The sequence below is a fragment of the Trichechus manatus genome, unplaced genomic scaffold (genome assembly GCF_000243295.1).
Source record: "Trichechus manatus latirostris isolate Lorelei unplaced genomic scaffold, TriManLat1.0 scaffold00229, whole genome shotgun sequence".
NCBI lineage: Eukaryota > Metazoa > Chordata > Mammalia > Sirenia > Trichechidae > Trichechus > Trichechus manatus.
The window spans coordinates 2,325,837-2,342,074 of record NW_004444165.1 but is presented as its reverse complement, the minus strand read 5'-3'; the positions used below and the strand labels follow the sequence as shown (position 1 = coordinate 2,342,074).

Genomic DNA, 16,238 nt, shown 5'->3' with positions numbered 1-16,238 from the left:
TAATAACAAAAGAAATAGTTCATAATATAATCCTTAGAGAAAAACAGTAGGTTACCAGAGTGTCTCTAATTGGGAGCACTCAAGTTGGTTTAGAAAATAGTAGATGTATCGAATAAAACAAAAAAACTCAGTAACAAAATATTAATATGGATGAATTTCTCTGTGATGAGGTATTATGAGTATTTGTATTTACTCTTTTAATTTCTATTGTATTTTCCAAGTTTTTTGTAAGAGATATTGAACATATTACACTTGGTATTTAAAAAAATCTATAAATGTTACATAGAAACAAAATAAAATCACTATACCCACAAAATGAATAATATCTTGTGTGGATGAAAATAATTTTTTTCCTTCTCAACATTTCTAAGAAAGAAAACATTGATATTATAGCAATATTTTCTTATATTTATCTCAGTGTGATTTTTCTCTTCCTGCTATTTCTCCTCCTCTTCTTCTTTCTCCTTTTTTCTCCTCCTTCTTCTTATTAAACATCATTTTGTTCCACAGTGTCCAATTCTATTACCTTCTTCCCTGGTCCCAAATTCTTTATAATTTCTCACTGAGAAATTTTAGACATAGGGAATGGCCAAGATTCTGACTTTTTTTGTAAATAGGTATAATTATTCACATGAACAAGTGAAAAACAAATGTTTCCACCTGTCTTTTAATATTTTATTAAATAAAATGTTTATTTTGAAATGTATTTATATTTACAGAAAAGTTGTAAATATAGTACAGAGAATTCTCATATATCCCATATCCAGTTCCTCCTATAATTAACAACTTACATTGATATGGTTGTGATCATTAAGGTTTTGTGTCAACTTGGCAAGGCCATGATTCTCAGTGGTTTGGCAGTTATGATGTAGTTTCTCGGTCATATGATGATGTAATCACCTCCATGATGAGATCTGACATAATATGATCACTACTATGATAGGATCTGTTGCAAGTAGCCAATCAGTTGAAAGGGAGTTTCCGTGGGGCTGTGGCATGCATCCAATATAGGTGGACTTTCTGACAAGTCTCATGGGCTTTTGCTTGCTCTGGATCCTGCAGCTGCCTCCTGTTTGTCTGACCCCCGGCTCTTGGGACTTGAGTTAGCAGCTTACCTGCCATCTTGCCTGCCGATCTTGGGATTCATTGATCTCTGTAGCCTGTGATCCAGAGCCCTGTTGTCTGACCTACCGGTCTTGGGCTTGCCAGCTCCTGTGGCTACATGAATCAGAAGACACCTCCAGCCTGACTCACAGAATTTGGATTTTCCAGCCTCTACAACCATGTGAGGAATTCCCCTCATACAAATCTCTCTCTATATATATTTATATGCTTACTGGTTTTACTTCTCTAGAGAACCCAGCCTAAGACACTTGATACTGAGAGTGGTTCTAGAGAAACAAAATTGTGAAGATGAGTTTTCTAAATTGATTCTCAAGTCTGGTTAGTATTAAAGATGTTGATGACTCTGCTCCCAGTAACAAAGAGGGCACTGCCAATCCATGGTGTGAGGTGGTAATAGAAATATGCAAAATATCACCACCGATACATCAGGTATTCATGAGAGGTAAGACTCTGAGTGATTGATGTTTGATACTTTTATACAGTTTTATCATAATGACAAGTATAAGGAAGCTGGTTGGTTGGTCTTTCACTAGACAAAGTGGTAAAAGAGATGAGCTCAGGGCTTCAGAGTCAAAGTTCAAGTGTCATATAAAGGACCTCAAATTTTACACTTGTACCTTGCAAGAGAGCCTCATTTCTTGTAGTAACAGAGCTGATATTGCCAAAAACTAAATCCAGAGTCTTACTGTAAGACTGGCTGAATTACACCAATAACTGAATTCCCAACCTTGAGTGGTGTCTGAAGTCAAAGTGAGGGCAATGATCGGGAAGAAATGGGATCCTGAAACTTGGGATAGGGACATATGGGAAGATAATCAGGAAGCTGGGGACACTAAACCAAAAAAACAAACAAACAAATCCATTGCCATCGAGTCAATTCCGACTCATAGCAACCCTATAGGCCAGAGTACAACTGCGCCATAGGATTTCCAAGGAGTGGCTGGTGGATTTGAAATGCTGACATTTTGGTTAGCAGCTGTAGCTTTTAACCACTGGGTTACCAGGGCTCCATTGCAGACATTGAGCCCCTAAATTCTGTTGAATCACTCCTACCAAAAGAACTAGTCCTCTCACTCCTGTCCGAAGAGAATATTCCATCTTTGTCTGCTAAGCCACTACCCAGTAAAATCATTAGCTCCTCCACCCCTATCTGATGAGATTAACCCAACTGTGTCTGAAGAGCCTTTGTCTGAGTCATTACCTGTGTTATCATTAAGGCGGATGCCTTACAAGACAATACAGAATGTTCTCAGAACACATTGCCACCACCCATTTTGGCTTCTAGACCTATAAAAAAGCCCAAAACCAAAACCGTTGCCATTGAGTCAATTCCAACTCATAGCAATCCTATAGAACAGAGTAGAACTGCCTGATAGGGGTTCCAAGGAGCAGCTGGTGGATTCAAACTGCCGAGTTTTGGTTAGCAGCTGAACTCTCAACCACTGTGCCACAACTAGTCTTAAGTCTCAGTAAGCCCCAAAAGGTGAGGTACAAAGTGTGACCCAGGAGGAGGTATGTGACATTCTGAAAGAACTGCTTGACTTTTCTAATATGTACAAACAAAAACCTGGGGAACATGTGTGGTAAACAGCTATTAAAGTTATGGGTTAATGGTGCAAGGAACGTAAAGATGGATCAGTCTGTGTTTATTGCTATGGGTCCACTAAGCACAGATTCTTCATTTAATGTTTCAGCTGGAGAAGTTAGGAAATGTCTAATAGTTTATTTGGTTGGGTTGCTGAATCATGGATTACATGGTGGCCTACACTATGTTGAACCACCAGACCTGACTTGGTATACTGTAGAAGAAAGTATCCAAAGGTTAAGGGCAATTGGCGTGTTAGGGTGCACTGATCAGATTAGATCCACAGAACCACATGGAATGCCCAGATGACACACCTTTTAGCACAACCGTGAGGAACAAATTTGTGAAGGGATCCCAGCATCCTTGAAGACTGCTGTGATTGATATTTTATGTAAGTCAGATTCGACAGTGCTGCCCTAACTGAATTAAGACACCTAACTACGGTGGGGCTAATTGGAGCCCGCGGTTGTAGGGACCAAGTGATGGCACTCAATCAACAAAGACAAGGTGAGCTTGGTTACTGTAATGGACAGCAGAGTCACAGTAATCAGAATAGTCTGACTCAAATGGGCTTATGACATTGGCTATTTAGTCATGGTGTCCCTAGGAATGAAATAGTTGTGAAATCTACAAAATGTCTACTTGATCTGAATTCTGGGTCGAGTGAACAGCAGTCTAACTTGAATTGTCAGAATAAAGAGTCACAGTCCCTCAATCAATTCCCAGAATGAGTGAGTTTAAAAACCCACAACCCCTTGAATGAAGGGGAGGCTGGGTCCCCTTTAGGAAAGACTCCACTACATTGCCAAAAATTTATACTGATAACATTTCTCCCAGCCTTCCCCAAAGATTATACTGATAATCTTTCTCTACAGCAACTGACAGAACTTCTACCTTGGATCCATGACAAGAGGAGTAAGGGTTATTATGGTAGGAAAAGCCAAGTGGAAGCCATTAGAAATGCCACTACCCAGGAAAATAGTAAACCAAAAGCAATACTGCATTCCTGGAGAGATTAAAGAGACTAGTGCCACCATTAAAGACATAAAAGATGCCAGAGTGGTAAGTCCCACCACATTCCCATTCAACCCGCCTATTTGGCTTGTGCAAAAAATAGACGGATCTTGGAGAATGGCAGTGGATTATCAAAAACTCAACAGGGGGTGATTCCAACTGTAGCTACTGTTCCAGATGTGGTTTCACTGCTTGAGCAAATTAATACGTCTCCTGGTACATGGTACGCAGCTATTGATCTGGCCAATACCTTTTTCTCCATACATGTTTCAAAGGACCATCGGAAGCAGTTTGCCTTGAGCTGGTAAAGTCAGCAATACACTTTCAGTGTTCCACCTCAGAGTTATATCACCTCTCCAGCCCTGTCATAATTTAGTCTACAGATGTCTTAGTCATATAGTGCTGCTATAACAGAAATACCACAGGTGGATGGCTTATAACAAAGAGAAATTTATTCTTTCGCAGTCTAGTAGGCTACAAGTCCAAATTCAAGGCATTAGCTCCAAGGGAAGGCTTTCTCTCTCTGTCGGCTCTGGAGGAATGTCCTTGTGATGCATCAGTCTTCCCTTGGTCTGGGAGCATCTCAGCACAGGAACCTCAGGTTCAAAGGATGTACTCTGCTCCCAGCACTGCTTTCTTGGTGGTATGAAGATCCCATGTGTCTCTGTTCACTTCTCTCAAAAGAGATTGGTTTAAGACACTATCTAATCATGTAGAGCTCCTCAGTATAACTGCCACTAATCCATCTTATTACATCATAGTAATAGACTTTACAACATATAAGGAAATCACATCAAATTACAAAATGGTAGACAATCATACAGTACTTGTAATCATGACCCAGCCAAGTTGACAGATATTTTTGGGAAACACAATTCAATCCATGACAGCAGGGAACTTGATCACCTTTCCCTTCCACATGACATCACACTTACCTATTATATTGATGACAGTACGATGATTGGACCTAGTAAAGAGGAAGTGTTAATAACCCTAGACTTGTAGGTAAAACATTTGCCTGTCAGAGGGTGGGAAATTAACCCAACAAAAATTCAGCACCTTCCACCTCAGTGAAATTTCTAGGGGTCCAGTTGTGTGGGACATGTCGAGATATTCCTTCTAAAGTGAAGGATAAGTTATTGCATAGTTATGGCCCCTCCCATAACTAAAAACGATGCACAACGCCTAGTGGGCCTCTTTAGATTTTGGAGGCAACAAACATATTCCTCATTTGGTTATGCTACTCTGGCCTATTTATCAAATGACTCAAAAGCTTGTAGTTTTGAGTGGGGCCCAGACCAAGAGTAAGCTTTGCAACAGTTTTAGGCCGCCGTACAATTGGCTTTGCCACTTGGTTCATATGATCTAACTGACCCAATGGTGCTTGAAGTGTCAGTAGCGGATAGAGATGCTGTTTGGAGTCTTTGGCAGGACGCTATTGGTGAATCACAGCACAAAATCTTAGGATTTTAGAGCAAAATCCTGCCATTCTCTGCAGATAACTACTCTCCTTTTCAGAAACAGCTTTTGGCTTGTTGCTTGGCCTTAGTAGAGACTATGTGGTTGACTATGGGACATCAAGTCCCCATGTAGCCTGAGCTGCCCATCATGAACTGGGTGCTGTCTGACCCACAAAGCCATAAAGTTGGACGTGCACAGCAGGACTCCATCATTAAATGGAAGAAGTATATACGAGATCAGACCCATTCAGCACCTGAAGGCACAAGTAAATTGCATGAGGAAGTGGCCCAAATTCCCATGGTCTCCACTTCTTTCCAATTACCTCCCATTTCCCAGTCTGCACCCATGGCCTCATGGGGAGTTCCTTATGATCAATTGACTGATGAAGAGAAAATTTGTGCCTGCTTAACAGATGGTTCTGCACAATATGCGGACAGCAGCAGTACTACAGCCCCTTTCTGGGACCTTCTTGAAGGAGAGTGGTGAAGGGAATTCCTCCCAATGGGCAGAATTTTGGGCAGTGCACCTGGCTGTTCACTTTTCTTGGAAGGAGAAATGGCCATATGTGCAATTGTATACTGATTCATGGGCTGTGGCCAATGGTTTGGCTGGATGTTCAGGGACTTGGAAGGAACACGATTGGAAAATTGGAGGCAGGGAGGTATGGGGAAAAGCTATGTAGCTAGACCTCTCTGAATGGGTTAAAGAAGTGAAGATATTTGTGTCTCATATGAATGCCCACCAAAGGGTGACCTCAGCAGAGGAGAATTTTAACAGTCAAGTAGATAGGATGATGCATTGTGTGGAAACCAGTCACCTTTCTCCATCTTCTCCTGTTATTGCCCAATGGGCTCATGAAAAAGTGGCCATGGTGGCAGGGATGGAGGTTATACATGGGCTCAGCAACATGGACTTCCACTCACCAAGGCTGACTTGGCTACAGCCACTGTTGACCACCCTATCTTCCAGCAGGAGAAACCAACACTGAGTCCTCGACATGGCACCATTCCTTGAGGTGATCAGCCAGCAACCTGGTATCAGGTTGATTACACTGAACTGCTTTTATCATGGAAAGGGAAGCATTTTATTGTTACTGGAATGGAAGCTTACTGTGGATATGTATTTGTCTTCCCTGCAGGCAAAGCTTCCGCCAAAACTACCATCCATGGACTCACAGAATGCCTTATTCACCATCTTGGTATCCCATACAGCATCGCGTTAGATCAAGGAACTCACTTCACAGCAAATGAACTGCGGCAATGGGCCCATGCTCATGGAATTCACTGGTCCTACCATGTTCCCCATCATCCTGAAGCAGCTGCTTGATAGAATGATGGAATGGCCTTTTAAAGACACAATTATGGCACCAGCTAGGTGGTAATACCTTGCAAGGTTGGAGCAATGTTCTCCAGGAGGCTGCATATGATCTAAACCAGCTTCCAATATATGGTGCTGTTTCTCCCATAACCAGGATTCATGCGTCCAGGAATCAAGGGGTGGAAATGAGAGAGGTACTACTCACTATTACCCCTAATAACCCACTCACAAAATTTTTGTTTCCTGTCCCTACGACCTTATGCTCTGTGGGTCTAGAAGTCTTAGTTCCAAAGGGAGGAACGCACCCACCTGGAGACACATCACTGACTCCATTGAACTAGAAGTTAAGAATGTTACCTGAGCACTTTGGGCTCCTTATGTCTCTGGATCAACAGGCAAAGCAGGAAGTTACCATATTGACTGTTGTGATTGAATCTGATTACCAAGAGGAAATCCGATTGATACTACAAAATGGAGGCAAAAAAGAGTATGTTTGGAATGCAGGAGATCCCTTAGGGTGTCTCTTAGTACTATCGTGCCCTGTGATTAAAGTCAATGGAAAACTGCAGCAACCCAGTTGCAACATGACTACTAATGACCCAGATCCTTCAGGGATAAAGGTTTAGGTAACCCCACCAAGCAAAGAACCATGACCAGTTGAGGTGCTTGCTAAGGGCAAAGGGAATATGGAATGGGTGGTAGAAGATAGTTATAAATACTAGTTACAGCCACGTGAGCAGTTGCAGAAATGAGGACTGTAATTTTTATAAGTATTTCTTCCTTCTATGTATGTTTTTAAGATTGTTTTCTTAACTTATAAAATATAAGATGTAGACAGGATTAGTGCATTTTCGGTTGAATATGTGTTCGTTGTATCATGGTAGGTGCAAGTATGATGTTATAATTGTCTTTATTCAGAGATTAAGTATAGTTTAAAGAGTTGTGTACAGGTGTCAAGTTGACATGTGGTAGACTGTGATTGTTAAAGTTGTATATCAACTTGGCTGGGCCACGATTCTCAGTGGTTTGGCATTTATAATGTAGTTTGGCAGTTGTATAACGTATAATCACCTCACCTCCATGATGAGATCTGACATAATGTGGTCTCTTCCATGACAGAATCTGCTGTGAGTAGCCAATCAGTTGAAAGGGAGTTTCCTTGAGGGTGTGGCATGCATCCAATATAGATGGACTTTCTGGCAAGGCTCATGAGCTTTTGCTTGCTCTGGATCCTGCAGCTGCCTCCTGTTCGTCTGACCTCTGGCTCTTGGGACTTGAGATAGCAGCTTACCTGCCATGTTTCCTGCCAATCAGACAGAGCCCTGCTGTCTGATCTGCTGATCTTGGGTTCACCAGCCCCTGCAGCTACGTGAATCAGGAGATGCCTCCACCCGGACCCACGGACTTGGGATTTTTCAGCCTCTACATCTACGCGAGCCATTTCCTTGATTTAAATCTCTCTATATATATATTTATATACTTTACTGGTTTTGCTTCTCTAGAGAACCCAGCCTAAGACAAAGGTACATTTGTCACAAATAACAAACCAATATTGATACATTATTATTAATTAAAATTTATGTATTATTCAGATTTCCTTAGTTTTTATTCAGTATTCTTTTGTTATTACAGGGCTCCATCCAGATACAACGTTTCATTTAGTCATTATGTCTCCGTAGATTCCCCTTGGATGTGACAGTTCCCCAGACTTTGCTAGATTTTAACGAACTTAACAGTTTTTAGAAATATTGGTTATGTATATTACAGAATTTACCTCAATTTGGATTTTTCTGACGTTTTTGTCATGACTAGATTATGGTTGTGTGTTTTTTGGAGAAAGGCTACAGAGGTAAAGTGTCATTTTCATCACATCATATCAAGGGTACATACTACCAATATGACTTATCCCTGGTGGGAAACAACTTTATTAACTAAAGTGCTTAGCACACAGTCTTCTGCCTTTAGTTTTACTGTCTCCACACATTTTCAGTTACTTAGGCAGCAACTTTTCCTCCAACATTTTCAGTGAGATTATATATTTGTAATATAATTACATTCTTTTGTCACAGTGTGTATTCCATCCTGTTATATCTTGACATCCTAAATGATGTTTTTGGAACATTTTATGAAGAAATTGTATTGATTCTTTTTTAAACATTTTACAGAATTCACCAGTGAAGATATCTAGGTCCGGGCTTTATTACTAATTTAATCTCTTTACTTGTTATAGATCTATTTAGATTTTCTCTTTATTCTTGAGTCAATTCTGGTAGTTTGTCTTTTTAAGAATTTGTAAATTTCAGCTACGATATCTATTTGTTGGACTTGCAATTATTCATAGAATTTTGTCATAATTCTTTTTATTTCTGTAATGTCACACTGATTTCCAGTCTTCTTGATTGTAACAGATCGAAACTTTTTTTTTATATAACTGCTATGAATTTTTTGATAATTTCATAGAATCAACTTTTGATTTGATTTTCTTTATTGCTTTTCTAATTTCTCTTTAATTTATCTCTGCTCTAATCTTTATCATTTTTTATTCTTGTTTGCCATGATCATAGCTTGATCTTCTTTTACTTTTATCTGAAAGTGTAATACTAAGTTACTGATTTGAGATTTTCTTCATTTTTAGTATAGACACGGCAGCTATAAATCTCCCTCTTAGCATTGCTTAAGATGTATCACATAATTTGTATAAGATGTTTTCATTTTTATTGATTGAAAAGAATTTTCTAAATTCCCTTTTGATTTGTTCATTGACCTATTGTTTATTGAGGAATATATTGTTTAATTTCTACATATTTGAGAGTTTCTGAAATTTTTTTCAATTTTTTTATGATTTGCATGTTTATTCAAATTATGTACGGATATGTGTATACTAGTCAAACAAAGATATGGATAAAATTCACTTTTTTTTCTATTTTTTTATTATTATTGTATTTTAGATGAAGGTTTACAGAACAAACTAGCTTCTCATTAAACAATTAGTACGCATATTTTTTTGTGACATTTATTACCAATCCTAAGATATATCAACACTCTCCTTTCTCGACCTTGGGTTCCCTATTCCTAGCTTTTCTGTTCCCTCCTACTTTCTTGTCCTTGCCCCTGGTCTGGTGTGCCCCTTTAGTCTCATTTTGTTTTATGGGCTTGTCTAATCTTTAGCTGAAGGGTGAACCTCAGGAGTGACTTCATTACTGAGTTAAAAGGGTGTCCAGAGGCCATACTCTCAGGGTTTCTCCAGTCTCTATCAGGCCAGTAAGTCTGGTCTTTTTTAGTGAGTTAGAATTTTGTTCTACATTTTTCTTCAGCTCTGTCCAGGACCCTCTATTGTGATCACTGTCAGAGCAGTCATGGTGGTAGCGGGGCACCATCTTGCTGTGCTGGACTCAGTCTGGTGGAGGCTGTGATAGTTGTGGTCTACTAGTCCTTTGGACTAGTCTTTCCCTGTGTCTTTGGTTTTCTTCCTTCTCCGTTGCTCCTGATGGGGGTGAGACCAGTGGAGTGTCTTACATGGCCACGCACAAGCTTTTAAGACCCCAGATGTTACTCACCAAAGTAGAAAGTAGAACATTTTCTTTATAAACTATGTTACGCCAATTGAGCTAGATGTTCCCCAAGACCATGTTCCCCACAGCCCTCAGCCCAATAATTTGGTCCCTCAGGGAGTTTGAATGTGTCTATGGAGCTTCCATGAGCTTGCCTTGGACAAGTTGTGCTAGCTTTTTAATAAAAAAAATTTTTTAATAAAAACATTAACTGCTTAGTTTGTTTTGTTTTTTTGATGAAATTATTGAAACAAATTTCTAAGCTCATAGCCTTATCAAAAAATTCTTGGTCTCCTTTAACTTTTCCAAATTTCTTCAAAGCTTTATATAGCTGAAAAGTTGTGTTTGACTTAAAGCCTCAGGCTCGCCTTACTGTAGGTCTTCATCATTTTCATCATTGTCATCTTTCGATTGCGAGTCCATGGTTTCATTTTACTTGGATCCATAATCAACATTCATGGAAGCAGCAGTCAAGAAATCAAACAATGTATTGCACTGGGCAAATCTGCTGCAAAACACCTTTGTAAAGTGTTAAAAAGCAAAGATATCACTTTGAGGACTAAGATGCACCTGACCCAAGCCATGATGTTTTCAATTACCTCATATACATGTGAAAGCTGGACAATGAATAAAGAAAACCTAAGAAAAATTGATTCCTTTGAATTATGGTGTCTGTGAAGAATATTGAATATACCATGGGCTGCCATAAGAACAAACAAATCTGTTTTGGAAGAAGTACAGCCAGAATGCTCCTTAAAAGCAAGGATGGTGAGACTTCATCTCATGTACTTTGGACGTGTCATCAGAAGGAACCAGTCGCTGGAAAAGGACATCATGCTTAGTAGAGGGTCAGCGAAAAAGAGGAAGATCCTCAATTAGATGGATTGACACAGTGACTGCAGCAATGGATTCAAGCATAACAAGGATTGTGAGGACGGTGTAGGACCGGGCAGTGCTCTGTTGTACATAGAGTCACTATGAGTCCAGTCGCCGACTGGATGGCACCTAACAACAACAACGTTTATATTAACATTTTTCACCAAATCTGAGTAGATTTCAGCCATTATTTCTTCAAATACTCCTTCTGCTTCCTTCTCTCTTCTTTCTGTCTGAGATTCTTTCCTCTGCTATACTGCTAGACCTCCTAGCTACCAAGCTTACAAAGCTGCTACTTTCAAGGCTACCTTGCAGCTGGGTGAAGGGTCTAGAAATAATGCAAGATAAAACACTACAGAAATCACTGTTCTTACAGAGATTCAGCTGTTTTGCTTTTACATTATTTTTGCAATTGTTGTTTGTGAATGAGCAGATTTGTGGAGGTCCTTATTATGTCATTCTTGAAGGGTTTTAAATATTATTTTTGTTTTTAAGGAATTACACTTTGGAGTATTTTTATTTTTTTGTTTTGTTGTCATCAATAGATAACTAATAAAGATACAGTAACAGAAGTAGGAAACTGTCAATAATAATATAAAAGTGTGACATAGTTTTGGGGATATGATGATGGACAGTTGATGGTTTACCTCAAAAATATTATGTAGAAAAACCTGATAGTATTCAGGAAAGGTATCATGAGATCTTAAAAGAAAATGAAGACAATATTATAGGAATCTGGAGAAAAGTAAATCTTTGTTATACAGTGGTAGAAAATTTAGAAGCACTGTTGCCTTTAATAATATGGAAAGAGGAAAATTGAGGGTGAGACTATAAAAATATTTTTTAAAGACTTCAGAAAAATCTAAGTAATGTTTCAGAGAAACATTTAGCCAAATAAAAAGTCCTCTGAAGATCTCAAGGGCATAACTCACCGATTCTATACATTAAATAACAGAGCTTTTAGAATCTCAGTAATGTTGTCCCTCAACAGCCTTACAAGAAAACCAAAGTAGAATGGAACTTAACCAAAAGAGATTTGTGGCACTTGTCTAATGGAATAGATCATAAATTGTTTCATAAGAAGCACACTTGAAATAATTTTATTAACTTGGGCTGAAAGGGACTGAAAGGAGGATACAAAATTAGAGTCCCCCAAACTTATTTGGACAGATATTAGGCTAAGTAAATTATTCAGAAAAAAACATGGACTGCTTTATATGGAAAAAGTAAGATAATTCAGGAAAAATAACCAAGAGTCTAGAAGCAGAGTCAAGAGAGAAGGAGAATCATCCATAAGCAATAAGACAGTCTTACCAAAAAAACTGGGAAAATGTGTCATGCTGGACCCATGACTTTTGTGAGCCTTTCATTTTCCAAGTTATTGAATAGGAGGGTCTAAAGTGGTTGCCCTTTGTCTGTCCCACAGTCACATTTAGAGTTTATGGTGGTAGATATCTTTGCTCTTTAGCTCACAGATCTTTGATTCAAAAGCACTGCAACCAGAAAGCTGTACTTGAGGCGAATCATCTGTACCTGGAATTGATTGCAATGATGAAATCCTGTAGTTTGAGTTGATGTCATAACAAGATGAGACTTGGAGGTTCTGGTAGAGGGAATTAATGTATTTTCAATGTTAGAGAGTATTGAATTATTGTAGCAAGTAAAGGACCCTTTGACTACATTTTCTGAGAATATTTATAGCAATTTATGTCACATAACATATACTTTTCTTACAATGTGATGTTTATACTCTTACATTAAGAGACGAGGCCCAGGTGCCCTCCCCTTGAACTTGGGTGGGCATTTGTAATGATCAGTTATAGAAAACTAAAGACCACACCTATGCCCACCTCACTAGTGAGAGAGGAAAGGCAGGTTCTTTTCAGAAGACCCAGATTAATCTTAAATTACATTCATTCTATAGTTAAGACAATGAAGGGAGATTGAGGATGGACTCAAACATGTTCTTGCCTAATAGGTGGAGAAGCACTCTGGAAACAATTCATTCTACGGAAACAAACAATCAAGGTGGTTCAGTCAGAGAGGTCCATTGTTAGAAGGGAAAGGTGCTTCTCAACAACACTTTAGGTGTTTTATTTAAACATCTACAACTTTAGCCACTACAGGTCAAATACATTGATAGCAGCTTTCATTGATGGGAGATCAAACTTTGGTAAGCAGTAGAGGAAAGGATACATTTTATGAGACTTTGGGAGTGGTTTGTAAGAAGAATCATTTGAGGAAGGAAAATCAGGTATCAATACAGATCAGCACAAAGAGCTGGAGGGGATAGAGCCAAGAGAAATGCCTTTTCTTTTTCTTTTTTTTTTTAAAGAAAATAGTTCTCTTTGGTTCCCATTCTAATGTTGTCCCGGAAGAGTTTTGTACATAGGTTTCGATTGAATATATTTATTAGAAATATTTTTTACATGGTGCTAAATGATTTGTGATGTGGCTTAATAATGACATTGTTAATTCCGTATAGAAAAACATTCCCCGAACCTCAAGTCAAAGTTCATGATTTAACAAATAGATGTATGCATATGGAGACAGATGAAGTATACTATCAGTTTGACAGTATTCCTTGTTTCTTCCTTGACAGACCAGATATTTTATCCTTGAGATAGATATAATTATCATAATTTTTATAAAAAATCGAATACCTGACATGATATTTTGCTTAAAATACCACACTTCAGCTGTTGTTCTAGAGCCAATGCATGGCTGTTCACACTGTAAGAGTTCTAGAGAACAAAATAATTGAACTATTTCAAGTGTTTATAAGTTTCACTTTTATGAAATATAATAACTCATAGTAATCTTTTCCACCGAGCCTTGAAAAGGCTTCAAAATACTTCTCATCACACTGCTCTGGGCAATTGCTATCAATCTTCCTAGCTAGCATTGGAAGTGAAATTTATTTTTTTCAATCCCTAGGGTAGAGCTACAAGCCACCAATAATATTCACTCTCCTGTTAAAACAGTACAGATACAAGGAATGGACAAAAACCAAAAGGGCATCAGAAGGCAAATCTTCTATTCTGTCCACTTCCTAATGTGACTAAATCAATACATGAATCATTAGAGTTCCAAGAGTATAATTCCAGTATTTTGTAATAAATTCTCCTCTCCTCAGGGGCACATGGTACCATTACCATTTCCTGCCTCATTTGAGGTTGGTCATATATATATGAAAAGGTTTTGCCAATTATATACAAGCAAAGTGATGTATGTCTCTGGGTAGATAGGTTATTCTTCCCATGGAAATTTGGAATTATTTGTTGAGATGGAGCCTCCACCAGCCTGAGTCTGGACTGAGTACCATAAGAAGAGCTCACCATGTCAATGTATCTTGGACAAATTAGAAGACAAAAACTTACTATTTTAAGCCATTGATATTGGGGGTGGTTTGTCAATGAAAACAACTTAACCCCCAGTTTATCATGACTAATTCAGAAACTAATATCTAGAAGTGAGTTGCTGCCATTAAAAACAATAACAACGATAACTAAAATACAGGCAGTCCCCAGGTTATGAATGAGATCCATTCCTAAGTGTATCTTTAAGTTAAATTTATAGGTAGGTCAGAAGAAGTGCATGCGGTTCTTATTTAGCCTTACTTTAGTGCAAGAAAAGGCTCAAAGTCTTTTCAATGATTTAAAAGCTGCACGTGCAGCAAGTGAAGGTGATTGTGATAAAGAATTTATTGCGAGTAGGAGTTGGTTCAATTGTTTCAAAGTTAGGACAAATGTACATAACATTTGTCATGGATTGAACTGTGTTGCCAAAAAATATGTTTATCAGTTTTGCTAGACCATGATTCCCAGTATTGTGTGACTGTCCACCATTTTTCATCTGATGTGATTTTCCTGTGTGTTGTAAATCCTACCTCTATGATGCTAATGAGGTGGAATAACCAATCTCTTTCGAGTCATAAAAGAGAGAAGCAAGCAGAGAGACAGGGGGACCTCATACCACCAAGAAAGCAGCACGGAGAGCACAGCACATCCTTTAGACCTGGGGTTCCTGCGTGGAGAAGCTCCTAGTCCAGAGGAAGATTGATGACAAGGATCTTCTTCCAGAGCCGACAGAAAAAGACTTCCCCTGGAGGTGATGCACTGAATTTGGACTTCTAGCCTACTCAACTGTGAGGAATAAACTTTGGTTTGTTAAAGCCATCCACTTGTGATATTTCTGTTATAGCAGCACTAGATGACTAAGATAACATTAAAGGGCAAGTACAACTTGTACTTAAGTCAGATGTTCATAACCTGGGGACTGCCTGTGTATGTTTCTGGCTAGGGGCTTTGCAATGGGTAGTTTGTGAACTACTATCAGAGACTGGGAAGATGCCAACCCATGATATCCAGTGGAAAAAGATGTTTGAAGTACCATCCATAGTAACTTTGGAAGCAGAACGTGCAATTACTATATCTAGGGGAAGAAGTTATGAAAGAGAATATTTTAGCATGTTGGTGGTTAATGTCGGCTATATTTGCAAGGTATTACAAATAAAGATTACCAAAGAAGTTTAGTACTTCTAGAAGGTGGAGTAAAAACATCTGTGAATCACTCTCTCACAAGAAAAAATAAAATATCAACTTCAAATATTAGAGAACTTGGAAATTAGCCAAAGATACAGAAAAATATGAAAATTATTTATTCAATAAAAACAACACAACCTTGATAAGGACAATGGAGTCTGTGGCATTTTACTTGAGGTACTGCCACCCCCATTTCCAACCCTGTAGTGTAGTAGCCATTAAAAGCTGGCAGACTTACAGCCAACTGAAAAAACTGACCTCATTCAGAGTTCTGTTTAAAGCCTCGTCCCCAGAGGAAGTAATTACTTTAACTAGATTCTCAGCTCCATTGAAAAACCTCATATCCAGGTCATTGTTTCTATTTGATATAATTAGGAAGCTAAAAAAAAAACCCATTGCCATCAAGTTGATTCTGACTCATAGGGACCCTATAGGACAGAGTAGAAATGCCTCATAGGGATTCCAAGGAGCAGCTAGTAGATTTGAACTGCTGACCTTTTGGTTAGCAGCCATAGCTCTCAACCACTGCAGCACCAGAAGCTCCAGTACCTGTGAAAAGCCCTATTCACGGGGGCCTATTGAAAACAAGAGAAATCAGCTGGGATAGTTACATCACACCTGCCTAAGGCTGTGATAACAGTTGGGCAAAACAAAAATCTAGCCAAAAACATAAAAGAAAGACCTGGAGAACTAGATTGCTATAGGGGACTTTGAAAAGCTCCAAAATATTCCTGAGAATGTAGAAAAACACTTTATAGACTGTGA

General features: G+C 38.7%; 1 pseudogene; it reads left to right on the top strand.

Moving 5' to 3' along the window:
• The first annotated feature begins 2,701 nt into the window (after positions 1 to 2,701).
• LOC105756908 (uncharacterized) lies at positions 2,702 to 7,263 on the top strand (annotated as a pseudogene).
• The last annotated feature ends 8,975 nt before the right edge of the window (positions 7,264 to 16,238 follow it).